Below are 24,639 nucleotides of genomic sequence, written 5' to 3' on the forward strand. Positions count from 1 at the left end.
GCTTGTGTCATTGATTTTGGAGGTTCATGGGATAAGTTTTTGCCACTTGCAGAGTTTGCCTACAACAATAGCTATCAGTCCAGCATTCAGATGGCACCGTGTGAGGCCTTGTATGGGAGACGATGTAGATCTCCAATTGGTTGGTTCGAGCCGGCGAGGCTAGGCTATTGGGGACAGATTTGGTTCAGGATGCCTTAGAGAAGGTGAAGGTGATTCAGGAGAGACTACATACAGCACAGTCGCGTCAGAAGAGTTATACAGACCGGAAGGTTCGAGATGCGTCTTTCATGGTTGGTGAAAAGGTCTTGCTGAAGGTTTCGCCCATGAAGGGTGTTATGAGATTTGGAAAGAAAGGGAAGTTGAGTCCGCGGTTCATTGGGCCTTTTAAGGTACTTAGGAGGATTGGGGAGGTGGCTTATATGCTTTCCACCCAGCTTGTCGAGTGTGCATCCGGTATTCCATGTTTCGATGCTCCGAAAGTATGTTGGGGACCCGTATCATGTGTTGGACTTCAGCACGGTTCAGTTGGATGATGATTTGACCTTTGATGTGGAGCCAATGGCTATTTTTGGTTGTCGGGTTCGAAAGTTGAGGTCGAAGGATATAGCTTCACTAAAGGTGCAGTGGAGAGGTTGGCCAGTGGAGGAGGCTACCAGGGAGACCGAGCAGGAGATGCGGAGCAGATACCCTCACCTATTTGAGGCTTCAGGTATGTTTCTTGACTCGCTCGAGGACGAGCGTTTGTTTAAGTTGGGGAGGATGTGACGACCCGAACCGTCGTCTCATGAGTTACCGCTCCGTTTTCCCCATTTTCTGCTTCGTTATGCTTCATTATCAGTTTCTTGTGTGATCGAGTTGGTTTGGATTGATTTTAGTGGGAAATGAGACACTTAGTCTCTTTAAGGAAGGCTTAGTTTGGAAAAGTCAACCGGATTTTGACTTATGAGTTAGAGGGCTCGGATGTGAATTCCGATGGTTCGGTTAGCTCCGGGAGGTGATTTGTGGCTTAGGAGTGTGATCGGATGTGGTTTTGGAGGTCCAGTGTAGAATTAGGCTTGAATTGGCGAAGTTAGTACTTTGGCGATTTCCGGTTGATAGGTGAGATTTTGATCCCAGGGTCGGAATGGAATTCCGAGAGTTGCTGTAGCTTCGTTAGGTGATTTGGGATGTGTGCGTAAAATTTCAGGTCATTCGGAGGTGATTTGGTTGGGTTTTTGATCAAATGCGTGTTTCGGAAGTTTTAGAAGAACTTAGGCTTGAATTCGATGTAATTTGTTGGTTTTGGTGTTGTTTGAGGTGTTTTGATGATTGGAACAAGTTTGGATAATGTTTTAGGATGCGTTGGTGCCTTTGGTTGAGGTCCCGGGGCCTCGGGGTGATTTCGGATGGCTAACGGGGAGTTTTGGACTTGGGCAAATCTCAAATTCCTGTTGTTGCTGGTATTTCCGCACCTGCGCAAAGGGGACCGCAGGTGCGGTCTCGCAGGTGCGAAGGGGAGACCGCATGTGCGAGTTTTGGTCGGGGGAGCTATTTTCGCAGAAGCGGACGAGGAGCCGCATCTGCGAAGCCGCAGATGCGGAAATTTGGTCGCAGATGCGGGTTAGGGGAATAAGCTGGAACCGCAGATGCGGATAGGGAGCCGCGCCTGCGGAACCGCAGATGCGGCTATCGAACCGCAGATGCGGCTATCGAACCGTAGATGCGGCCAGGCGAACTTAAGGAAGTTCCGCAGATGCGGAGAACAAACCGCAGAAGCGGATTTTAGACCGCAGATGCGATTTTGTCTGGGCAGAAGGTATTTAAGTCCTTCTTCGCGAATTTTGAAGGGTTTATCATTTCTAACATCGGACCTGGAGAATTGTGGGCGATTTTGAAGAGGGATTTCAAGGAGCTTCGATAAGGTAAGGATTTTTGGACCCAAAACACGATTCTATGGTGTTATTTCATGAATTAGGACTGAAAATTTAAAGAATTAATGGACAAAAATGGTGGTTTAGGGCTTTAGCTTAAGAGAGCAAAAATTGAGGATTTGAAGGGTCAATTGAACTCTGATTCTTGTGTATTTGATATGTATAAACTCGTGGGGAGATAAGGAGTCTAATGATGTGAAAATTTCTGAGTTTTGAGAAGTGGGCCCGGGGCTCGGGTTTTGCTAATTTCGAGATTCTTGATATTTTTCGATTGTTTTCGATTGGGTATTGTTTCCCTAGCATATTGTGATGTATTCGTTGTGGTTTTGATCAGATTCGACGCGCGAGGAGGTCGATTTGAGAGGCAAGGGCATAGCTAGCTAGAGTTTTGGTCGACTTGAGGTGAGTAATGAATGTAAATGATGTCCTAAGGGTTTGAAACCCCGGATTTGCACATCGTAGTGCTATATTGAGGTGAGACACGCGTTTGATGATGAGCGCGGGGTCGTTTACTATTGGGGATTGTGACTTGGTCCGTTCCGAGTGATGTTCTTACCGCTTATTTGATTGAAGCCTATTTGTTGTCATTATTATTTGTATTGATTTTCATATTTGGGCTTCGTGCCAACTATTTGAACCCTTCGGGGAGTTTTTATCACTATATCCTCACTGCATGGATTTTATTACTTGAACTCAGTCGTACCGTTTTCTACTATTTTTCAACTCAGCCATCTTTACTCGGATTTTGAGACTAAAAGATATACTAAATGATGTTTTGGGCTGAGAACTACTATTTTATTATTGCCCGAGGGGCTTATGTGATTTATGGACTGAGTATGGATCGGGCTGCGCACCGCAGCGGTATTATATTGATATTGATATCAGGGCGAGGGCCTAGCTGATGCCACGAGATGGCTTGATATTGCGCTTGGGCCGTAAGGGGCCCCTCCCGAGTCTGCACACCCCCAGTGAGCACCGTCGACGATAAATAGATGGATCGGGTTGCATGCCGCAGCGGGTACTAGAGAGTACCGTACTATGTGCTGCATTCCTTTATTTGGTTATCATTTAATTGCTTATCCGTTGTAGCTTTTCCCATGTTTCTACTTCATTGGTTTATTGATTCCACACTATTTGGTTTAAACTGCTGTATTATAGATTACAATGTGTTTATCTAGGATTTCTTATTCTCAGCTTTTATTTATGTTTATTACTCACTGGGTCGGAGTACTCACATTACTCCCTGCACCTTGCGTGCAAATCCAGGTGCATCTGAGGCTGTTGAGGATTTTCAGTTGGGCAGCGCATATCCGGGAGCATCGAGGTAGCTGCATGACGTCCGCATCCCTGATCTCTCCCTTTTATCCTCTTGTTTCCTCCGAAATTTCTAGATTGCTATGTATTAGGTTGATACTTATGTATTGGAGGCTCAAACTTGCGATACCGGATCTTTTGGGCTATGTAGTAGTATTGCTATTTGAATTTCCGCACATTTAACTCTTATTTCAGACTTCCGATATGATGATTTGGTAATTAAAATGTGTTAGATAATAATGAACCGTATAATGAATTGGGCTAATGTTGTTGATTGGTCGGGCTTGCCTAGCAGTGTGTTGGGCGCCATCACGACCGGGGTTGGGGTCGTGACATCCCACCTTTCTACGGCACACATTGCACCGGAAAAGTCCATGAGCTATCGGAGATTGGATACACCACACCTGCATCTAGCCACTTGATCGCCTCTTTCTTCACGACTTCTTGCATTGCCTCATTGAGCCTCCTTTGATGTTCCAAGGAGGGCCTTGCATCATCCTCCAAAATAACTTGTGCATGCAAAATGCGGGGCTTATTCCCCGAATATCCGCCAGAGTCCATCCAATTGCCCTTTTTCGCCTTTGAAGCACCGCCAAAGTGGCCTCAACCTGCATGTTAGTAAGGCAAGAAGAAAGAATAACTGGTAAAGTTGAATTAGAGCCCAAGAATTCATACCTGAGGTGTGGAGGAAGTGGCTTCAACTCTAACACCGGTGGCTCCTCAATTGATGATTTGGTTGGTGGAGTTTTCCGATTTTCAAGATCCAAAGACAATTTTCTTGGCTCATAGGAATAAGAGCCCATCCCATGTAAGGCATTGACACACTCCACTCTGCTTGCATCATCATTAACATCAAGATTTAATAGCACGGCCTCAAGGGGATCCTCTACATTAATCATGGAACTTGTGTCATCCATGATCACAGCTGTGACAATGTCCACAAATGAGCACACCTCGGTGCTATTGGGTTGCTTCATGGATTTGCAAACATGAAAAATGACCTTCTCATCACCTACCCTGAAAGTGAGTTCCCCTGCTTCCACATCCACTAGAGCCTTCCCCGTAGCAAGGAAAGGTCTCCCTAATATGATCGGGACCTCATAATCTACCTCACAATCCAATATCACAAAATCAGCTGGCAAGATGAATTTGTCCACCCGGAGAGCACATCATCAACAATACCCAATGGTGGCTTCATAGATCGGTCTGCCATTTGTAGTCGCATGGAAGTTGGCCTCGGAGGCCCAATACCCAAAGTCTTGAAAACTGAGAAGGGTATTAAATTGATGCTCGCCCCAAGATCACATAAAGCTTTGGCAAAGTCTGCACTACCAATAGTGCAGGGGATAGTGAAAGCACCAGGATCCTCTAATTTCGGGGCCATTGAATGTACTATGGCACTAACTTGGTGGGTCATCTTGATAGTTTCACAGTCCATCGATCTTTTCTTTGTAACCAAATCCTTCATGAATTTAGCATAACCAGGCATTTGCTCCAAAGCCTCCACCAAAGGCACGTTGATGGATAAGCTCTTCATCATGTCAATGAACTTTTTGAGTTGATTCTCACTTTTCTGCTTGGCTAGCCTCTAAGGATAGGGGGAGGTGGCCTAGCCAAAGGTGCCTTGGCTTTTGGCACAACCGGCTCCGGCATGTCAATTACGTGCTCCCTAGACGGGTTCACGGCCTCTTGAGTTTCCACCTCGGTTTCATTTATGTCAATCCTCACTTTATTGTTCACATTGTCATCAACCACATCTTCAACTACCAAAGGAACCACATCTTCTTGCAACTCAACATCATCATCAACAACTTGCTTTTGTTTCGAGGCATTCACATCAGCGCCTCTTCCACTTCATGTTGTACCGCCATGACATGATTGTTACCACCCTTTGGGTTCACTACCGTATCACTTGGTAGAGCACCCTTCGGGCGAGTATTCAATGATTGAGAGATTTGGCCTATCTACACCTCCAAATTCATAATTGAAGTATTGTGAGAAGCCAATTGCGCATCGGAATCCGCATTCTTTTTCATCATCTGTTCGAACATCATTTCAATTCTACCCATTTCATTACCCGAAGAACTAGGACTTTGAGAAGGGAAAGGGGGTGGATTGTTCGATTGTTGGTACATTAGGGGCCTTTGAAAGCCTTGCCCCTGGTTTCCTTGGTTCCCATTGTTCTATCCACCTTGATTGTTATTGTTGCCCCAATTGTTGTTATTACCATTCCAATGCCCTTGGCTACCTTGATTGTTGTTCTGATTGCCCCAGTTGTTGTTTTGATTATTGTTCCCCCAATTACCATTGTTTTGTTGTTGATTGCCCCAATTGCCCTGGGGTCGCCACTGTTGTTGGTTGGAAAAGTTGCCCTGTTGGCCTTGAATATTGTTTACATATTATACCTCTTCATTTTGCTCATCATAGCCATTGTTTTGAAACCCATCACAATCATCATCAAATTGCTCGGAATTCCCTTGGTTTTGTTGCCTTCTTTGCCTTCTCTTGTTGGTAAGCATACTAACACCTTCCATAGCATTCACTTGGCGAGGGTTTTGGACTTGTTGCAACTGTGCCTTAGCCAATTGGCTCATAGTAGTTGTCAACTCTGCTATGTCCTGTCCATGGTCATGTAGTTCCTTATGCAAATGAATAACCGTAGGGTCTCCATGCGGAGGATGTATACGCCATCTTATCAAGAATCTTACAAGCTTCGTCATAAGTCAACTTCATGAAATTACCCCGAGCCAATTGATTGATTATGCATTGATTTGTAGAAATGATGCCCCGATAGAAGGTTTGTTGGATCATCGCCTCCGTCATATCGTTGTTTGGGCATTCTTTCACCATTGTTCTAAACCGCTCCCAAATCTCATGCAAAGGTTCCGTGGGTTCTTGTTTGAAGGCCAATATCTCATCTCGAAGTGCCACCATGTGCCTGGGTGAGAAAAATTTAGCAATAAACTTATCCGCCAACTCATTCCAAGTTGTGATGGAATGGTTGGGGAGTCTCTCTAGCCAATCCAATGCCTTTTCCCGAAGCGAGAACGTGAAAAGTCTCAACCTAAGATCATCTTCAGACACATTCGTGTCACTCTCCTTTTTAAATAAGCCTCTATTGAGTATATTGTTAAGTATATGATTTCGAACGTTTTAAACTAGAAAAGCTAATTTTATGACGAAACTGGTTTTGATTTGTAAAGTTGATCTGTCATCCTGTGATTATTCAGTTATTTGCTTTTTGAACTGCTCGTCACTGCTTTTAGTACTTATTTACTTTAGTTACTTACTGATTTGGCATACTCACGTTACTCCCTGCACCTTGTGTGCAGATCCAGGTGCCCGAGCGGCCAAGTGAGGGTTGTTCAGCTGATTCAGTGTGTCTACGGAGATTTCCAAGTAGCTGCATGTCGCCCGTAGTCCTGTTTTCTCCTCCCTATCTTGTTTTCTTTCTGCATTCTCCTAGACTATTGATGTTGTAGGTATTCAGACTTGTATTAGAGGCTCTAGACTCGTGACACCAGATTTATGGGGCTGTGTAGTTTCCTGTTTATTGGACTTCCACATATTTTCTGTTGCTTTAGAAATTGGCAGAATAGCCTGAGAGACACCTCTACTTATTCGAGTTTGACATCCCGGTCCTCCTACTTCACAAAATTTCATGTAGGCACCTATACATGCTTAAAACTAATATTTTAAACCCCTCTGACCATTGACCAAGCCTATGTGGCATTAGATATACTAAGTTGTACAAGTGCGTGGTTACACACGCTTAAGAGCAAGTGAAGGTAATGTTTTGACTAAGAAAATATTTTAAACTAAAAAAATAATGACAATAAAATAAAAAGAAAAGGAAGAAATTTCCCAACCCCTCCAATCTTGTCCATCCCTCTCTTCCCGTGATCCCCCCTTCCCCTTCTCTGCATCCTCCCTTTTTCCCGACATCCCACCACCACTGAGCAGCTTTCTACATTTATTGTTCCTATCCATCAAATTCACAAAGAAATAAATTAGAAATTATATACAAAAATACACACACAGTACTACTACTTAAATTCTCTATCCTCAGCTGCTTGCTTCATACCCAATTTAGAGTTAATACAAAAGTTATTCCTATAAGGAGAAAAGGCAGAAAGATCAAAATTTGTGCTCATCCAGAGAAGAACGTTCTTCAATAGAGGGAAGCCTAATAAACATTCAGAAATTTTAAATGAAAAAAAGAGTTACAGTGATCCAACCCAAAATCAGAATTTTATATCTGAAACTCAAGGCGAGCAGTTCACAACTCTGACTCCGATTCCGACACCCTCCCTTTCAAATCCAAGCTAAGACCCAATTCTGTCATCCTCCAAACCCTAAAAAAACCTCAAGGCCTCCTCCGCCGCCTCCAGTTCCAAAACCCTAAGTCTCGCCGATGTTGGCCTCTTCACAACCTGTCGTGAAGTGACCGACCTCCCAACCTCCCAATCGACGAGGTACAATACAATATAAGAATCACTGTCGGCCAAAATTCCGATCAAAGTTCCAGATCTAAAACCCATATGACAGTAGAAACATAAAATAAGAAGACAATATAGTAAGGATAAGAGGAAATAAGAAAAGTATCCATTGGAATAGATGATTTTTATGTTTGAATTTTATTTTTATTTTGATTTTTGATTTTAATTATTTTTAATCTACCATGTGACATGGCATCTACACATGGTTACTTTTTGACGTGGCAGCCAACGTGGAGGAGATTGTATTACACGCACTGACAACCTCCTGTCATAAGCGTTTATTATACATGGTTTGAAGGAGTGTAAGTGTTCAATTGGCAAATTGTTAAGTTTGGGGACCGACATGACAAAGTGGCACAAGTATAGGTGCCATTTAGGCTATTCTGCCTTAGAAATTTATAATGAAATTTGGTATTTATAACCCGTGTTAGAAAATGGCTTATTGTTAAAGGAAAAAGAGTTGTGGTTAATTGATTGGTTGGCTTGCCTAGTATGGTGATAGGCGCCATCACGACCGGTATTTGGGGTCGTGACAAGTTGGTATCAAAGCCTAGGTTACATAGGTCTCGCGAGTTATGAGTCGGTTTAGTAGAGTCTCGCGGATCGGTACAGAGACGTCTGTATTTATCCTCGAGAGGTTGCAGAACCTTTAGGAAAAACTTCATATTCTTGAAATTCTTGTCGTGCGAGTTTGTTGATCCGAGTACTAAACTTCTATTATTCTATTCTCTCACAGATGGTGAGGACGCGCGCTACCGGACAGGGCGGACGACCACCAGTACTACCAGCCGGGGCCACTAGAGGCCGGGGACGCGGTCGTGGCCGTGGTAGAGGCAGAGTAGTGAGGGCAGCACCTGCAGATTCACCAGCTTCCCGGTTCAGGACCAGGTCCCAGCTGTGGACCCTCCAGCAGCACCAGCTCAGGCACCAGCTGTGCCTATTGTGATTCTGGGTCTTCAGGAGGCCTTGGCTCATATCTTATTAGTTTGCACTGGCCTAGCTTAGGCGGTTTCAACCACTACAGACGCAACTACTTCTTAGGACGGGAGAGACAGTCAGACTCCCGCCGCCCGCACACCTGAGCAGGTCGTGCAGGGACTTCAGACGCCGGGGGCACTTCCAGCTCAGCCGGTCGCAGCTGTTCAGGGCTATGTAGTTCATGTCATGCCAGAGGATGAGTAGCGTAGGTTGGAGATATTTGGTAGACTTCAGCCTCCGACCTTCAGCGGAGCAGAGGGCGAGGATGCCCAGGGCTTTCTGGATAAGTGTCAGAGGATGCTTCATACAGCCGGTATTCTGGAGACCAGCGGGGTCGCTTTCACTGCTTATCAATTTTCTGGGGATGCCTTCACTTGGTGGGAGGCGTATGAGAGACGTAGGCCCGTTGGTGCAGCGCCCCTTACTTGGAAGCAGTTCGCTATTCTCTTTCGGGAGAAGTATGTGCCACAGTCGCGCCGAGAGGAGCTGCGTAGGCAGTTCGAGCAGCTGCGTCAGGGGGAGATGTCTGTGATGCAGTATGAGATGCGATTCTCTGAGTTAGCCCGTCATGCAGTTTGGATGGTTCCAACAGATCGAGAGAGGATCAGGAGGTTTATCGATGGTCTTACTTATCAGCTCCGTATTCTCATGACCAGGGAGAGGGTGGATGGTGCTACATTGGAGGAGGTTGTGGATATTACCCGGGAGATTGAGTCTGTACGTCGCCAGGAGAGACAGGAGAGGGAGGATAAGAGGCCTTGAGGATCGGGTAGTTACAGTGGTGCTCCTTTGAGGGGCCAGTTTCAGCACAGCAGAGGCCGACAGTTCCGACATGGTCAGTCAGATCGCCAAGGTTATCGTGGGGCATCATCGGGTCATAGTTCTCACAGTTCACATCAGGGCCAGTTATCACTTAGTGCTCTTCCAACTCAGAGCTCATCCCGTGCCCCATCTGTTCAGGGCTCTTCTATACCGAGTGCATCTTCTAGTCACTCTGGTGCGAGGGGTTCCCTTCAGTCCCCGTCTCCAGCACCGGGGAGCTGCTATGAGTGCGGATAGTTTGGGCATATGAGGAGGCAGTGTCCTCGACTTCATGATAGTCGGTCTCAGCAGAGGGGTCAGCCCTCGACTTCTGCTCCACTTCTTCATTACCCGCCCAGCCAGCTAGGGGTAGAGGTCAGTCAGCTAGGGGTCGCCCTAGAGGGGGAGGTCGATCAGGGGGCGGCCAGGCCCGTTTCTATGCTCTTCCATGTAGACCAGATGTTGCTGCTTCAGACGCCGTGATTTCAGGTATTGTTTCAGTCTGCCATAGAGATGCATCTGTATTATTTGATCCCGGTTCTACCTTCTCTTATGTGTCATCATACTTTGCTCGTTATCTGGGCATGCCCCGTGAGTCGTTGGTTTCTCCTGTTCATGTATCTACCTCGGTGGCCGATACTGTTATCATAGACCGTGTGTACCGATCGTGTGTGGTGTCTATTGGGGGTCTGGAGACCCGAGTTGATCTTTTATTATTGAGTATGGTGGATTTTGATGTTATTCTGGGCATGGATTGGCTATCTCCATCTCGTGCTATTTTGGACTGTCATGCTAAGACAGTCACATTGGTTATTTCGGTTGTGCCACAGATCGAGTGGCAAGGTGTGACTGATTATGTCCCTAGTAGAGTGATCTCTTTCTTGAAGGCCCAGCGTATGGTTGGGAACCGCCTTTCATATCTAGCCTTTGTGAGGGATGTCGGAGCTGAGGCTCCCAGTATTGATTTTGTTCCAGTTGTGAGGGATTTCCCTGATGTATTTCCTGCAGACCTGTCGGGCATGCCACCGTACAGGGACATTGATTTTGGTATTGACCTGGTGCCGGGCACTCAGCCCATTTCTATCCCGCCGTATCGTGTGGCACCAGCAGAGTTGAAGGAGTTAGAGGAGCAGCTTTAGGAACTCCTTGATAAGGGGCTCATTCGGCCTAGTGTATCACCTTGGGGTGTGCCGGTTCTGTTTGTGAAAAAAAAGGATGGCACTATGAGAATGTGCATTGATTATAGGCAATTGAACAAGGTAACAATTAAGAACAAGTATCCTTTGCCTCACATTGAAGATGTATTCGACCAGCTTCAGGAAGCGAGAGTGTTCTCCAAGATTGATCTCCGTTCGGGTTATCACCACTTGAAGATCAGGGATTCAGATATTCTTAAGACGTCCTTCAGGACCAGATATGGTTACTATGAGTTCCTGGTTATGTCTTTTGGGCTGACCAATGCCCCAATAGCGTTCATGCATATGATGAACAGTGTGTTCCGGCCTTATCTTGACTCATTTGTCATAGTTTTCATTGATGATATCCTGGTATATTTGCGTAGTCAGGAGGAGCACGCGGAGCACTTGAGGATTGTGTTGCAGAGATTGAGGGAGGAGAAGCTTTACGCAAAGTTCTCCAAGTGAGAGTTTTGGCTCAGTTCAGTGGAATTCTTGGGACACGTGGTGTCCAGTGAGGGTATTCAGGTTGATCCAAAGAAGATAGAGGCGGTTCAGAGTTGGCCCAGACCATCCTCAGCCACAGAGATTCGCAGCTTGCTTGGTTTGGCTGGCTATTATTGCCGGTTTGTTCAGGGTTTCTCATCTATCGCATCACCCTTGACCAAGTTGACTTAGAAGGGTGTTTCATTTGTATGGTCGGACGAGTGTGAGGAGAGCTTTCAGAAGCTCAAGACAGCTTGACCACAGCTCTAGTGTTGGTTTCGCCATCAACTTCAGGTTCATATACCGTGTATTGTGATGCTTCGAGAGTAGGTATTGGTTGTGTGTTGATGCAAGAGGGTAGAGTTATTGCTTATGCTTCTCGTCAGTTGAAGCCCCATGAAAAGAACTTCCCCGTTCATGATTTGGAGTTGGCTGCCATAGTTCACGCGTTGAAGATTTGGAGGCATTACTTGTATGGCGTATCTTGTGAGTTGTTCACTGATCATCGCAGTCTTCAGCATTTGTTCAAGCGAAAGGATCTTAATTTGAGGCAGCGGAGATGGTTGGAGTTGCTTAAGGATTATGACATCACTATATTGTACCATCCGGGGAAGGCCAATGTGGTGGCCGATGCTTCGAGCCGAAAGGCAGTGAGTATGGGGAGTTTGGCATATATTCCATTTGGGGAGAGATCTCTTGCGGTTGATGTTCAAGCTTTGGCCAATCGGTTCGTAAGGTTGGATATTTTGGAGCCCAGTCGGGTATTGGCTTGTGTTGTTTCTCGGTCTTCCCTATTTGAGCGCATCAGAGAGCGCCAGTTTGATGATCCACACTTGCTTGTCCATAGGGACAGAGTTCGGCATGATGATGCCAGAGATGTGACTATTGGAGATGATGGGGTGTTGAGGATGCAGGGTCGGATTTGTGTGCCCAATGTAGATGGGCTTCGGGAGTTGATTCTGAGGAGGCCCATAGCTCGCGGTATTCTATTCATCCAGGAGCCGCGAAGATGTATCAGGATCTGAGACAGCATTATTGGTGGAGGAGGATGAAGAAAGATATTGTGGGATTTGTAGCTCGGTGTCTCAATTGTCAGCAGGTGAAATATGAGCATCAGAGACTGGGTGGCTTGCTTCAACGGATGGATATTCCAGAGTGGAAGTGGGAGTGGATTACTATGGACTTTGTAGTTGGGCTCCCACGGACATTGAAGAAGTTCGATGCTATTTGGGTGATTGTGGATCGGGTGACCAAGTCCGCGCACTTCATTCCTATCTGTACTTCTTATTCCTCAGAGCGGTTAGCAGAGATATATTCGGGAGATTGTTCGATTGCATGGTGTCCCAGTTTCCATTATTTCAGATCGGGGTACTCAGTTTACTTCCCAGTTTTGGAAGTCTGTTCAGCGAGAGTTAGGTACTCAGGTGGAGTTGACCACTACTTTTCACCCTCAGACGGACGGGCAGTCCGAGTTCACTACTCAAATAATGGAGGATATGTTACGCGCTTGCATTATTGATTTCGGAGGGTCATGGGATCAATTTCTACCGCTTGCAGAGTTTGCCTATAACAACAACTACCAGTCGAGTATTCAGATGGCTCCATATGAGGCTTTGTACTGGAGGCGGTGTAGATCTCCAGTTGGTTGATTCGAGCCCGGTGAGGCTAGGCTATTGGGTACAAACTTGGTGCAGGATGCTTTAGATAAGGTAAAGGTGATTCAGGAGAGACTTCGTACAACGCAGTCAAGGCAAAAGAGTTATGCTGATAGGAAGGTTCGAGATGTGTCCTATATGGTTGGTGAGAAGGTCCTGTTGAAGGTTTCGCCCACGAAGGGTGTTATGAGATTTGGAAAGAAAGGGAAGTTGAGTCCGCGGTTCATTGGGCCTTTTGAGGACTTCGGAGGATTGGGTAGGTGGCTTATGAGCTTGCCCTACCACTCAGCTTGTCGAGTGTGCATCCGGTGTTCCATGTTTCTATGCTCCGGAAGTATATTGGAGATCCGTCTCATGTTCTGGATTTCAGCACGGTTCAGTTGGAGGGTGATTTGACTTATGATGTGGAGCCAACAGCTATTTTGGAGCGTCAGGTTCGGAAGTTGAGATCAAAAGATATAGCTTAGGTGAAAGTGCAGTGGAAAGGTCGGCCCGTGGAGGAGGCTACCTGGGAGACGGAGCGGGAGATGCGGAGCAGATATCCTCACCTGTTTGAGGCTTCTGGTTTGTTTCTTGACGCGTTCGAGGACGAACGTTTGTTTAAGTTGGGGAGGATGTGACGACCCGGCCAGTCATCTCATGTGTTACCGCTCTGTTTTCCCCATTTCTGCTTCTTATTGCTTTGTTTATCCGTGTTTTGAGGTATCAGGTTGGTCGGATTAAATCCGAATTGGTTTTGGTAAGGTTTGAGACAGTTAGTCTCTTTTAAGAAGGCTTAAGTTGGAAAAGTTAACTGGATGTTGACTTATGTGTTAGAGGGCTCGGATGTGAGTTCTGATGGTTCGGTTAGCTTCGGGAGGTGATTTGGGACTTAGGAGTGTGATCGGAATGGGTTTTGGAGGTTGGAGAAGATTTAGGCTTGAATTGGCGAAGTTGATATTTTGGTGATTTCCGGTTGGTAGGCGAGATTTTGATATAGGGGTCGGAATGGAATTCCGAGAGTTGCAGTAGCTTCGTTGTGTCATTTGGGTTGTGAGTGCAAAATTTCAGGTTATTCGGACGTGGTTTGGTTGGCTTTTTGATCAAAAGCGGAATTCGGAAGTTTTTAGAAACTTAGGCTTGAATCCGAGGTGTTTTGGTTGACTTGATGTTATTTGAAGTGTTTTGATGATTGGAACAAGTTTGAATAAGGTATTATGATATGTTTGTGCTTTCGGTTGAGGTCCCGGGGGCCTCGGGGTGATTTTGGGAGGTTAACGGAGAGGTTGAGGTGTTATTGCAGCTGGTGAGATGCTGCTTCTGGTGTTTTCGTACCTGCGGTTTGGGGACTGCAGGTGCGGCGCCGCATATGTGAGAGAGGGGCCGCAGAAGCGGCCAGAGGTATGTTTGACTGGGACCGCAGAAGCAGCTAGGAGAACCGCATCTGCGATGTCGCAGATGCGGGAGAGGAGCCGCAGATACGGATGGCTGGGAACTTAAGTGATTTCCGCAGAAACGGAGAAGTGACCGCAAATGCGGTACCGCAGAAGCGGTGAAATGGTCGCAGATGCGAAAATCCCTGGCCAGAAGGTATATATTGTCTTCTTCGCGAAATTTTGCTAAGTTCATCATTTTTGAAGACAGGAAAAGAGGCTAAGGCACAGGATTTCAAGAGGAATCAAAGGATATCAGTTGGGTAAGTTCCCTAAGCTTAATTACTTGGGTTTAAGATCATTTTTCCACTGTTTAATCATGGTTTTAGTGGGGATTAAGGAAGAAAATTGGAGATTAGGGCTTGAGTTTAAGAGGCCTTTAAATGGGGATTTGAGGGACCATTTGGACTCCGATTTCAGTGTTCTTGATATGTATAGACTCGTGGGAAGATAAGGAATCTATTGGTGTAAAAATTTCTGAATTTTGAGACGTGGGCCTGGGGGTCGGGTTTTGGTAATTTCGGGATTTGTGCTAATTGTTGATTATTTTCGCTTGGGCTTCGATCCCTTAGCCTAATTGACGTCCTCGTTCTGATTTTGGATAGATTCGACATGCGTGGACGCCGATTTGAAGGGAAAAGGCGTCGCGGAGTAGTATTTTCACCTGTTTGAGGTAAGTAACTATTGTAAATCTGGAATTGAGGGTACAAAACCCCGGTATTTGACTTATTTCGATAAATGCAGTGGCGCACATGCTAGGTGACGAGCGTGTGGGCGTGCACCGGTAGGGATTGTGACTTGGTCCGTCCCGTAGCGACTATTGAGCCGCGTATTTGATTTGGAAATATTGTATTACCCCGTATTTTGGATATTTATACTGTGATATGGGTTGTATGCCATGTTTGGGGCCTTGTGCCGACCTGTAGAAACCCTTAGGGACATTTTGACTGTTTTCCTCACTTTACTTGCTAGAAGCACATCCTCAATCATGTTTTACCTGTTCAAATGTTTAAAACTAGTTTTATTTCTCTACTCCTAATCGTGAGGACTGCGTGGGCTAAGTTCCCTAATTCCTATCATTGTGCCTGAGAGGCTGTGAGGTTAATGACAGAGAGAGGTCGAGAACCTAAGTGTGAGGATATTTACATATATGTGATTTATGGATCGGGCTGCACGCTGCAACGATACTTATATGGATCGGGATGCACACCGCAGCGATAGTATATATATTGGATCGGGCTGCACGCCGTAGCGATATGACGCTTGGGCTGTAGGAGCCCCTCCGGGTCTGTACACCCTAGTGAGCGTAGTCGACAATAAATATATGGAACGGGCTGCACGCCGCAACGATTATTATGATTTCTATTACCACGAGATAATATAAGACTGAGTGACGAGGGTTGAATCACGAGTGATTGAGAGGCTGCCCGGGAGACCACATTTTGAGTGATTTCTTGCCCGTGGGGCCCAGTTATGATGTTTTCACCGATCTCTCTCTCCTTTTTAAATAACCCTCTATTGAGTATATAGTTAAGTATCTGATTTCGAACATTTTTAACTGGAAAAGCTGATTTTATGACGAAATTGGTTTTGAACTGTAAAGTTGATCTGTCATCCTGTGATTATTCAGTTATTTACTTTTTGAACTGCTCGTCACTGCTTTCAATACTTATTTACTTTAGTTACTTGCTGAGTTGGCGTACTCACGTTACTCCCTGCACCTTATGTGCAGATCTAGGTGCCCGAGCGGCCGAGTGAGGGTTGTTCAGCTGATTCAGTGTGTCTACGAAGATTTCCAGGTAGCTGCTGTAACACCCCGTACATTCGGCTTAGGTATGAATGAGTTAAAGGAGTATTAAGGTTATATTTTGGACATTTGAAGTCTCATCGGGATGATTATGGGTGAAAATAGTTATTTCAAAATCAAGATGGAAAGTGAGGTGCATAAGATTGACAAAATCGACTAAGTTTGCAGAAGGTCTGTCTTCCAGCATCGTTTAGTGAAAATTTGTAAGGAATTTGGGAAAATTCAAAGCATGGAAGTTGTAGGACTTTGAAATAGCTTTCCACTGATATATTATGGAGCCCAAACGGAGCTCTTTGCAAAAAGTTATGCCCGTTTTACAGAATGGTGCATAACCACCACGTTCCTGCCGCGTTTTGACCGCGACCGCGGTGGTGAGGCATTGTTCCAGCGATTTACCGCGGTCGGGACCGTGGTCGCGCCAACTGTGACGCGGTGGCCAACTTGGGAAGTCTTTTTTTAGCCCTATTTCGTCCCCCACAGCCCAAAAACATAAAAACTTGCTCTAGAAAGTAAAGCTCTCAAAAACCTAACTCCTTAAGGGTTCCTCCACCACCCAAGGTAAGTTCTAATGGTGATTCTAAGTTAATTTCAATTTCCCAACATCTTATTAACATGGGTAAACCCTCCATATCATTAGATATTCGATTGGGACATCATTGTTGAGAGAAGAAACCCTAGAACTCGAATTCAAGGAGATTGAACTTCAAAAAGGTAATGTCTTCACCCTCTAATTGATGCTAGCATTGGTTTAATGATTATAGACCCTAGTTCATGAGATTTCAGTTGATGGGTTTGATAGAAAAGCATGAACGGTTCTGGGTTTTGTGTGTTGATTGTTGATTATTGGTTAAGGGTGTTGTTTACCTTATGGGTGATAAAGAATAATCTTGATTATAGCCATTTGAGAATTTAAAATTTATCTAGGAGCAAGAGAATGGGTTATTGGGTGTAGAAACACCATTAATAAGGACTATGAAGCTTTATGCCACCAAGTGTTTGATAAAATGACTAAGGGGCCAAAACATGAGTATTTTTGCTAATGTGGAATCCCTTTGACTTGTATTGATATAAATTAAAGTTGAAAGGGTTGGCGAATGTTGTATTACGCTCAAGAGCAGGAAGTTAAGGTATGTGAGGCTAACTCTCTATGTTTGGGAATGTTAATGATTCTCCCTACACTACGTTTCTTTTACGACGTCACTAATTGCCTCAGAAATATAGTTAAGCCTAGTTCCTTGAATAGCTGTAGAACTTCTATTCTCTAGCTTCATAACTCGTTCACCACTTTCATTCTGAACGTTGTGAGCTCTGTTCGTATTCAATATAGACTTGGGTTTGATGCCCCCGAGTCTTAGTATAGATTACTCAGTATGCCATAAACAGTTGAAGTTTCAGTGTTCATAATCAGTTCAAGAATACATGTCTCAATCTAGTCCTATTCAGTATTCTAGTATTATATAACTCAGTGTGATCCTATATTCCATTATCATGTAACTCAGTGTGATTCAGTATTTTACTATCATGTGTTGCAGTTTGATTCTCAGTTCCTGAATGTTGAACACCTGTATTTGGGCCTGAGGCCGTAGTTTATATGCTTTATGCATACTTGGGCCTGAGGCCGTAGTTTATGCTTTATGCATGTTTGGGCCTGAGGCCGTAGTTTATGCTTTATGCATTTTTGGGCCTGAGATCGTAGTTATGTATACGTATACTTGGGCTTGAGGCTGTAGCTTGTGCATATATATACTGGGCCCGAGGCCGCAGCTTATTCAGATAAACAGGTTGTTCATCATTCAGAAGAGGGAGTATTCATATCCTTACTTCCTTTGTTCAGTTCAGTTATCAGTTATCATTTCAGTTATCAGTTCAGTTATCAGTTATCAATTTAGTTATCAGTTATCGGCTATCGTTTCAGTTTCTGTTTCAATAGTTATCATTTCAACACCAATTATCAATTCTCAGTTATCAGCTTAGTTTCAGTTTCAGCATTTACAATTTTTCTTTCAGTTGCTTTACATACCAGTGCAATTCAAATGTACTGACGTCCCTTTTGCTCTGGGCCTGCATCTCACGATGCAGGTAATGATTTACAGGTTGACGATTCAGAGTGCTAGGATTCTTATACCAGCTATTTGGTGAGCCCCAGTTCTTTCGGGGCATTATCATTATCTTACAGTCTTCAGTATTTTCTGACAGTCAGTGTTTTCAGTATTTCATTAGAGGCTTCATAGACTAGAGTAACAGTTAGATAGAGTCACAGGCTTTTCATATTAAGCTATGTTGGCTACAAATATGTTTGAGAATTGTATTAGTATTTTCGCACTTTGATTTATATCATCTAGACTTTCAGTATATCAGCATGTGTTAGTTTATCTTCCGCATTCAGTATGTTATGATACCACATGTTGATTCAGCCAGCAAGTTGGTTTGCTCGGTCACATGTAGTCAAGCACCGAGTGCCGTGTTATGTCCAGGCCCAGGTTCGGGGCGTGACAGCTGCATGGTGCCCGCAGTCATATTTTCTCCTCCCTATCTTGTTTTCTTTCCGCATTCTCCTAGACTATTGATGTAGTAGGTATTCAGACTTGTATTAGAGGCTCTAGACTCGTGACACCAGATTTATGGGGCTGTGTAGTTTCCTGTTTATTGGACTTCCGCATATTTTCTGTTGCTTTAGAAATTTATAATGAAATTTGGTATTTAAAACCTGTGTTAGAAAATGGCTTATTGTTAAAGGAAAAAGGGTTGTGGTTAATTGATTGGTTGGCTTGCCTAGTATTGTGATAGGCGCCATCACGACCGGTATTTGGGATCGTGACATCCAATATTGGAAGCATCTCGTTCGCCAAGTCTTAGGATATCAAGAAGTCCTTGCAGTATACCCATTCTGAACAAATCTTGATTGAACGAAACAAAGTCCAACCTTTGTGTCTCCAATTTTATATGTTCATCAACTGGATACTGCTGGAATAACCTTCCGGTATGCAAAATTTCATCTTCATCATCGTTCCTCATCTGAAGTTTATAACAGTAGTATTCACGAACTGAAACGAAATCGCTTTTGCGTTTTCCTTTTTGTAGAATTTGAGCTTCCACATCAAGATATCCATCAATAGAGGTGAAATTTTTTATATTCGGCAATTGTTCAAATTCAAGAGTGCGACTTCTAGGAATATTTTCTGGTTTGGGGAGCTTTTTAATACCACAATACCACCCGCTTTGACCATGTGGAAATAACAGCGGGTACTGTAAAGGGTCATAGCACCCAAAATAATAGTTCACTATTTGTGTCCTGTCACTGTGAGCATAAATTTGAAGATGTGGTGCATGAATAGCAGAACCATCATTTTCATCAACCCATATTGCTGCAATTTCAGTAGTATTAGGAATATTATATACACGTTGGTCCAATCCAGCTTCACATTTTAGTGCTATATGATCGTTTTGCAAGTTCGACATGTCCGTTAAGGATCGCAGAAACATTGACTATGGATTATCCTTTTGTATGTCTATCAGTTTCTTCACTGTTATTTCATTTAATTTATCTGAACAAACCATTCTATTTTCAAGCTCATTTGCATTATCATAAAAGTAGAGTTGCAAATTTATCGGCCCTCTTTCTCTGGGATATAAATCAGCTATCAAGTGATACATCTGTTCTTGAACCCTGAATGTATAGATACCACGATTTCTGTTGGGTAAATCTTTGTCACAATTGACACCAGGCGACATAAAGGCAAACATATTATTATATGTTCTGATGTACGTTAGAAAGTGCTTGGATTCTACGTTGTTTCCCATATATAAATTTCTCAGTTTAGCTGGCATTTGATGGGAGGATAACCTCACTGTACCACTACTACAGCAAAATCCGAGGGTTCATACTCAAATATTTTCGCATGACAGAATTTACAATTTAGAACCCTTTTTAACAGAACATAATCAGAACGTAGTTGATTAATTATTAATCGTAGTTTTTTTATTCCTTAGACGGTCTGCATATTTCAAATAACTTTAAAAGAAACAGACCGAAGAAATGATAAAACCATCTAAGGGTGATGGTGATACGAACCTTTAGTTGTAACTGTTTTAGAGGTTAAAACACATGATTCATTTGCAGTTCATGATGTTGAGCCTGGTTTAAGATAATTTTCAATTACATATTTGTGAATAGTAAGCGTAGAAACATAAATGATCAGTGTAAATTTGTAGCCCTACCTTTTTCAGAAACAGGGGTTGGATGAAGCATGTATTTTTCCTTCTGAACTACATATGATGGGGTTAAAAACTCGCAATCGATGATTATTGTAGTAATAACTTGTGCATAACCATAAATGTCACAAAGACAACTAAATCGTAAATAATATGATACATCTGAACTCTAAATGTGTAAATACGACAATGTAAAAAGCCCGGGCCCAATTGCCATAGCCGATGCTTAAAAGTTTTTTTTTCCACCTTTAAAGTTATTTGGAACAGTTAATTAAAAAAATCGCTGAAACAATTTAGAGTTAAAGTATCTATAAATTATCGCGGTGGACTGCGAGATAGTTGAGCAAATGGTATTTTGATAATCAGAAGTCACTTCGTGATTTAGAGCCTTTGATTTTTTGTAAGCGCAATGCTACTATTTGCATTATCAAAATAGATATACTCAATTTTTTAGAAATTGCTTTAGACAAAGCTCTAGATCATTAAATGTTCCACAGTTATGTGCCACATTTGTTATTCGCGATACAAAGAAACTACGATGCACATTTCCGTGGACATAGCGGACTTTACTTTGTTTGTCGAACAAAACACTAAGGAATAAATAATGAGATATAGAATGAATTAATCACTTTAGTAACAGTAAATCTAGTACGTATAGAATGAACAAATACTACTTTAGTAACAGTAAATCTAATTCTTCCAAATATATACAAAGTACAAACCCACAAGACACGTAATAGTTACATCGAGCAGTATCTACTATACTAAAAATATATATACATCATAAAGTTTTGCTCAAAAGAACGTTAAACCAACCCAGCCTCTGGCCAAACCAGACTGATAGAAGCCATGTGATCCAGTGAGATTGATCGCATTAAGTTTCTGCACGACGTTAATAAACGTCAAAGTTCAATAATCTTAACGAAGAAGCTTCACACCATTTAAACATGTTGAATATTTTACTATCTTAAGATTTATGTTTACATGTAAGCTTCGGTCAATAAAAGTGTTGTACCTACTGAATGAGCACATATTCTCAACAACTATATAGTAGAAGTATTTTGCAAGAAAAAACAAACACTAGGGGTCCCAAACTGTTTTGTTATTAGTCAAATCAACGAAAACAAAATCTCAACAGGGACCTCTAAGAATCTTTTTGTTTGTATTTAATCTTGTTTTTTTCATTAAAAAATTATTTAGGACAGAAGAAACATTTTTTAACATTTTACTCTGCACGTAAAGTTGTTGCAACATTTGTCCTCCACATTGTGTCTGAAAGCACGGATATTTTTTTCCCAATCCATCTAAAATCATTCCCTAATCCCTCGTATACTCTGAAATAGGGGGTGTTCATAAAAACCCGAAAAATTAAACCAAATCGAAAACCGAACTAAACTGACCAAAAACTAATACTTTTTAGGTTTGGTTTGATTTTGGTTTTGAATTTTAAAAACCGATCAGATTTGGTTTGGTTTTGGTTTTAATAAAAAAATAACCGAAAAAACCGAACCAAACCGACTATAAAAGTAGCTATTTAAAATTACTATAACACCTACATATATGTATTTTTATATAAAATTTCTAAAATTTTATCGTACATATTAGTCATTTGTATTTTAGTCTAGTTCTTTACTATTATAATAATCTAATTCTTTTCCTTTACATTCTAGTTTGATTGGTAGTTTTCTTTTGCAAGTACAAGAATTTATTTCATGATAAAAATAATCGATTTTTAATTGAGTACTTAAATTATTCATCACTATTTAATTCAATTATCTCATCAATATATCTTGGTAAATGATAAATTTTTCAAAGAGCAATTGATTTGATAGTGTTACGTTGAAAACATAGTCGCCGGAATATGATTTGGTAGTGTATGTCTCATATTTAAGAAAAAACCCGATAAATAATCGAAAAAAATGAAAAACCGACAAAAACCGATAAAACCGAATCGATAAAAAATCGACTTAATTCGTTTGGTTTGGTTCTAATATTTGAAAAATTGACTTACTTGGTTTGGTTTCTTTTTAAGAAAAAACCGACCCAAACCAAACCATGAACGCCCCTGCTGATCGTGAGGTTTTTACGCTACTAAATGTGCTTGACAAAAGGAAAAACGTGATTCATCCTATTTCTATTTTTGAAAAGGGTAAGCCTATAAATCTGTTATGACCATTTATTTTTCTTCGTTTACTATGCGCAAACATTTAATTGGAACTATCTTGAACCAGGTTCGACATCAAGTACTTCAGGTAAATCAAGTGCTCTAACTACTGAATAGTTCTGCTCGATGGTTAGTATCAACAAAACACTTAAACTCTATTGTTCCTTGTTTTCTTCTTCTCTATTCCTAAGGTTGTTTGATATATGCAGGTCACGTAAAGAATAAGAGAAATATGACTAATATTATCCGATTATGCCCTGATTATGTGCCGCTAAAAAAAGTTCCAAATTGTAAATTCTGCTTCGCAAAAAAATTTCTATATGTTCCGTAGAAAAAAAGTTGCTCATTTGCTGAAACTCTCAGTTATTGTGTTTATAAGCACACTTAAATGAATAATTTAAACAAGATTCTACTTGGTTCTTTATTATAACTTGCGTATATTTATGGCGTTATCTAACCTGTATGTTTTTTTGAAAAGAGCTTATGCGGGGGATTAGGTGAAAGAGTTTATATTAAAGTAGAAGGACTGAAAGCTCTTAATCTTACGAAATTAGGTGAAGATTACACCATATTTGAAAAGTTTGTATAGGGCACATTCTGATATAAAGAACAAGTTTCCACAAGCACATTTTATAGAAGAATTATGGTCCTGCAGTTGCTTCCCACGCCCCGGACAAAGTTCACATGGAGTAAGCTCGACCAAACAGAGTTATATATTATAATCCCTATTTTTGAAGGCAGTTGATAAGAGTTATCATGCAGTGAGATTTTAGGCTAGATCACTATGGAAGTACATGTCGAGAGATATTAAACTGACGAGCTATGCCTTGGAGTACTTATTATAGAAATACCAATTCATATAAGATGCTTATTTTTTTTGATGGTTAACATAGGATTATCTAACAAAAGATATCAATCTACAACCCCCTATAGAAGAGAAGCGAGAAAGAAAAGAGAGAAAGAGAATCTTCGGTCTAAAAAGGATGGTTACCAAACCCAAAAGAAGTAGAAGAATGAAGACTCTGGATACTCCATGACTGTAGAAAAAGCAAAAGTGAGATTGGACCTGTATCCTTCTCTTCGTTCACCAAAATTGAGAGCTGATTTTTTTATTTTTTTATTTTTTTTTGTGATTAGTGTTCAAGTGGTTGAATAAAACCCAGGAATTATAGAAATACATTACCCAAAAATAAAGCTCCTTGAATATATCTTAGTCCATTGTCTCTCTTTTTATTTGAATCACACGGCTTACCAAGAAATATTCTTTTTCATATGTGGCTTTACATGTGTTATTTACTGGTCTTTCTTTTTCTAAGTTCTATACCATTTTGTTGCCATTCTTCCATCTGGGTAATCTTTTTCCCTTGTTTTACATCTATTTTCATGTGTTTCATTCAGTGTACTTAGATTTTTGGTTCAAAAAGGTATTCTTGCGGGAGGATAAATTTGAATTTCTTTATGTTTCAACTGATAATACACTTTTTTTTGTTGGTAATTTAGACATAGCTTCCATTGTTATAGTTAGAATATCTTATTTTTAATTTTGTGGTTTGTACAGGAATTCTACCAAGTAGAGAGCTTCTTATGTAGAGAAGGCCAGCCGAGAAATGAGTCAATGCTTTTTAACATGTTTAGTCGATATATCGTGCCTTGTACTGACTCTCATATAGCAAGAAATGAGTAAGACATTGAGGCCAATAGTCATTGTTGCTCTTCTTGGTTGTTTTACATGTCCAGATTGTACTAATTCTTTTGAGAGATAAATATTAGTAGAGTTAACCATACTTTTAGCTTTTAAAATTATCTTTAATGGCAAATCATTTATACATTGTATGTGCGTTATGTTGTGTGCATTATAGTTTTCGAGGCTCAATTTTCTTGGTTCTTCTAGAGGAGTGAGAAGTTCTCTCTCCATTGAAGAGTTTCTGACACATGTTGTGTATTTATGTTCTTATTACTTTTAAATGTAATCGCAGTTATATTCAATTTTCAGGTTCCTCTCTAACTACTCAAACTTCTATTATGAGCTCGGGCTTAATGCTCTATGGTGGGCCGGGTCTAAATGGGCTAAACGGGCCGGGCTAAATGGGTCTGGGCTTAGCGGTCCCGGGCTTCACGGTCCCGGGCTTCGTAGGCTCAACGAGTAGGACCAGTCCGTGACGGGCCTAAGCCCATATGGTCCTGGGCTAAATGGGCCGGGCTCGTGGGCTTAGCGGGCCTAACGGG

At 42.1% G+C, this 24,639-nt stretch overlaps 1 long non-coding RNA gene across 1 annotated transcript; it reads left to right on the top strand.

The window, feature by feature from the left end:
• Positions 22,418–24,399, top strand: LOC109233846. Its single transcript, XR_002069093.1, has 2 exons — positions 22,418–22,501; positions 23,972–24,399. It is a non-coding gene; the product is annotated as an uncharacterized LOC109233846 (long non-coding RNA).

The sequence above is a fragment of the Nicotiana attenuata genome, chromosome 10 (genome assembly GCF_001879085.1).
Source record: "Nicotiana attenuata strain UT chromosome 10, NIATTr2, whole genome shotgun sequence".
NCBI classification, from domain to species: domain Eukaryota; kingdom Viridiplantae; phylum Streptophyta; class Magnoliopsida; order Solanales; family Solanaceae; genus Nicotiana; species Nicotiana attenuata.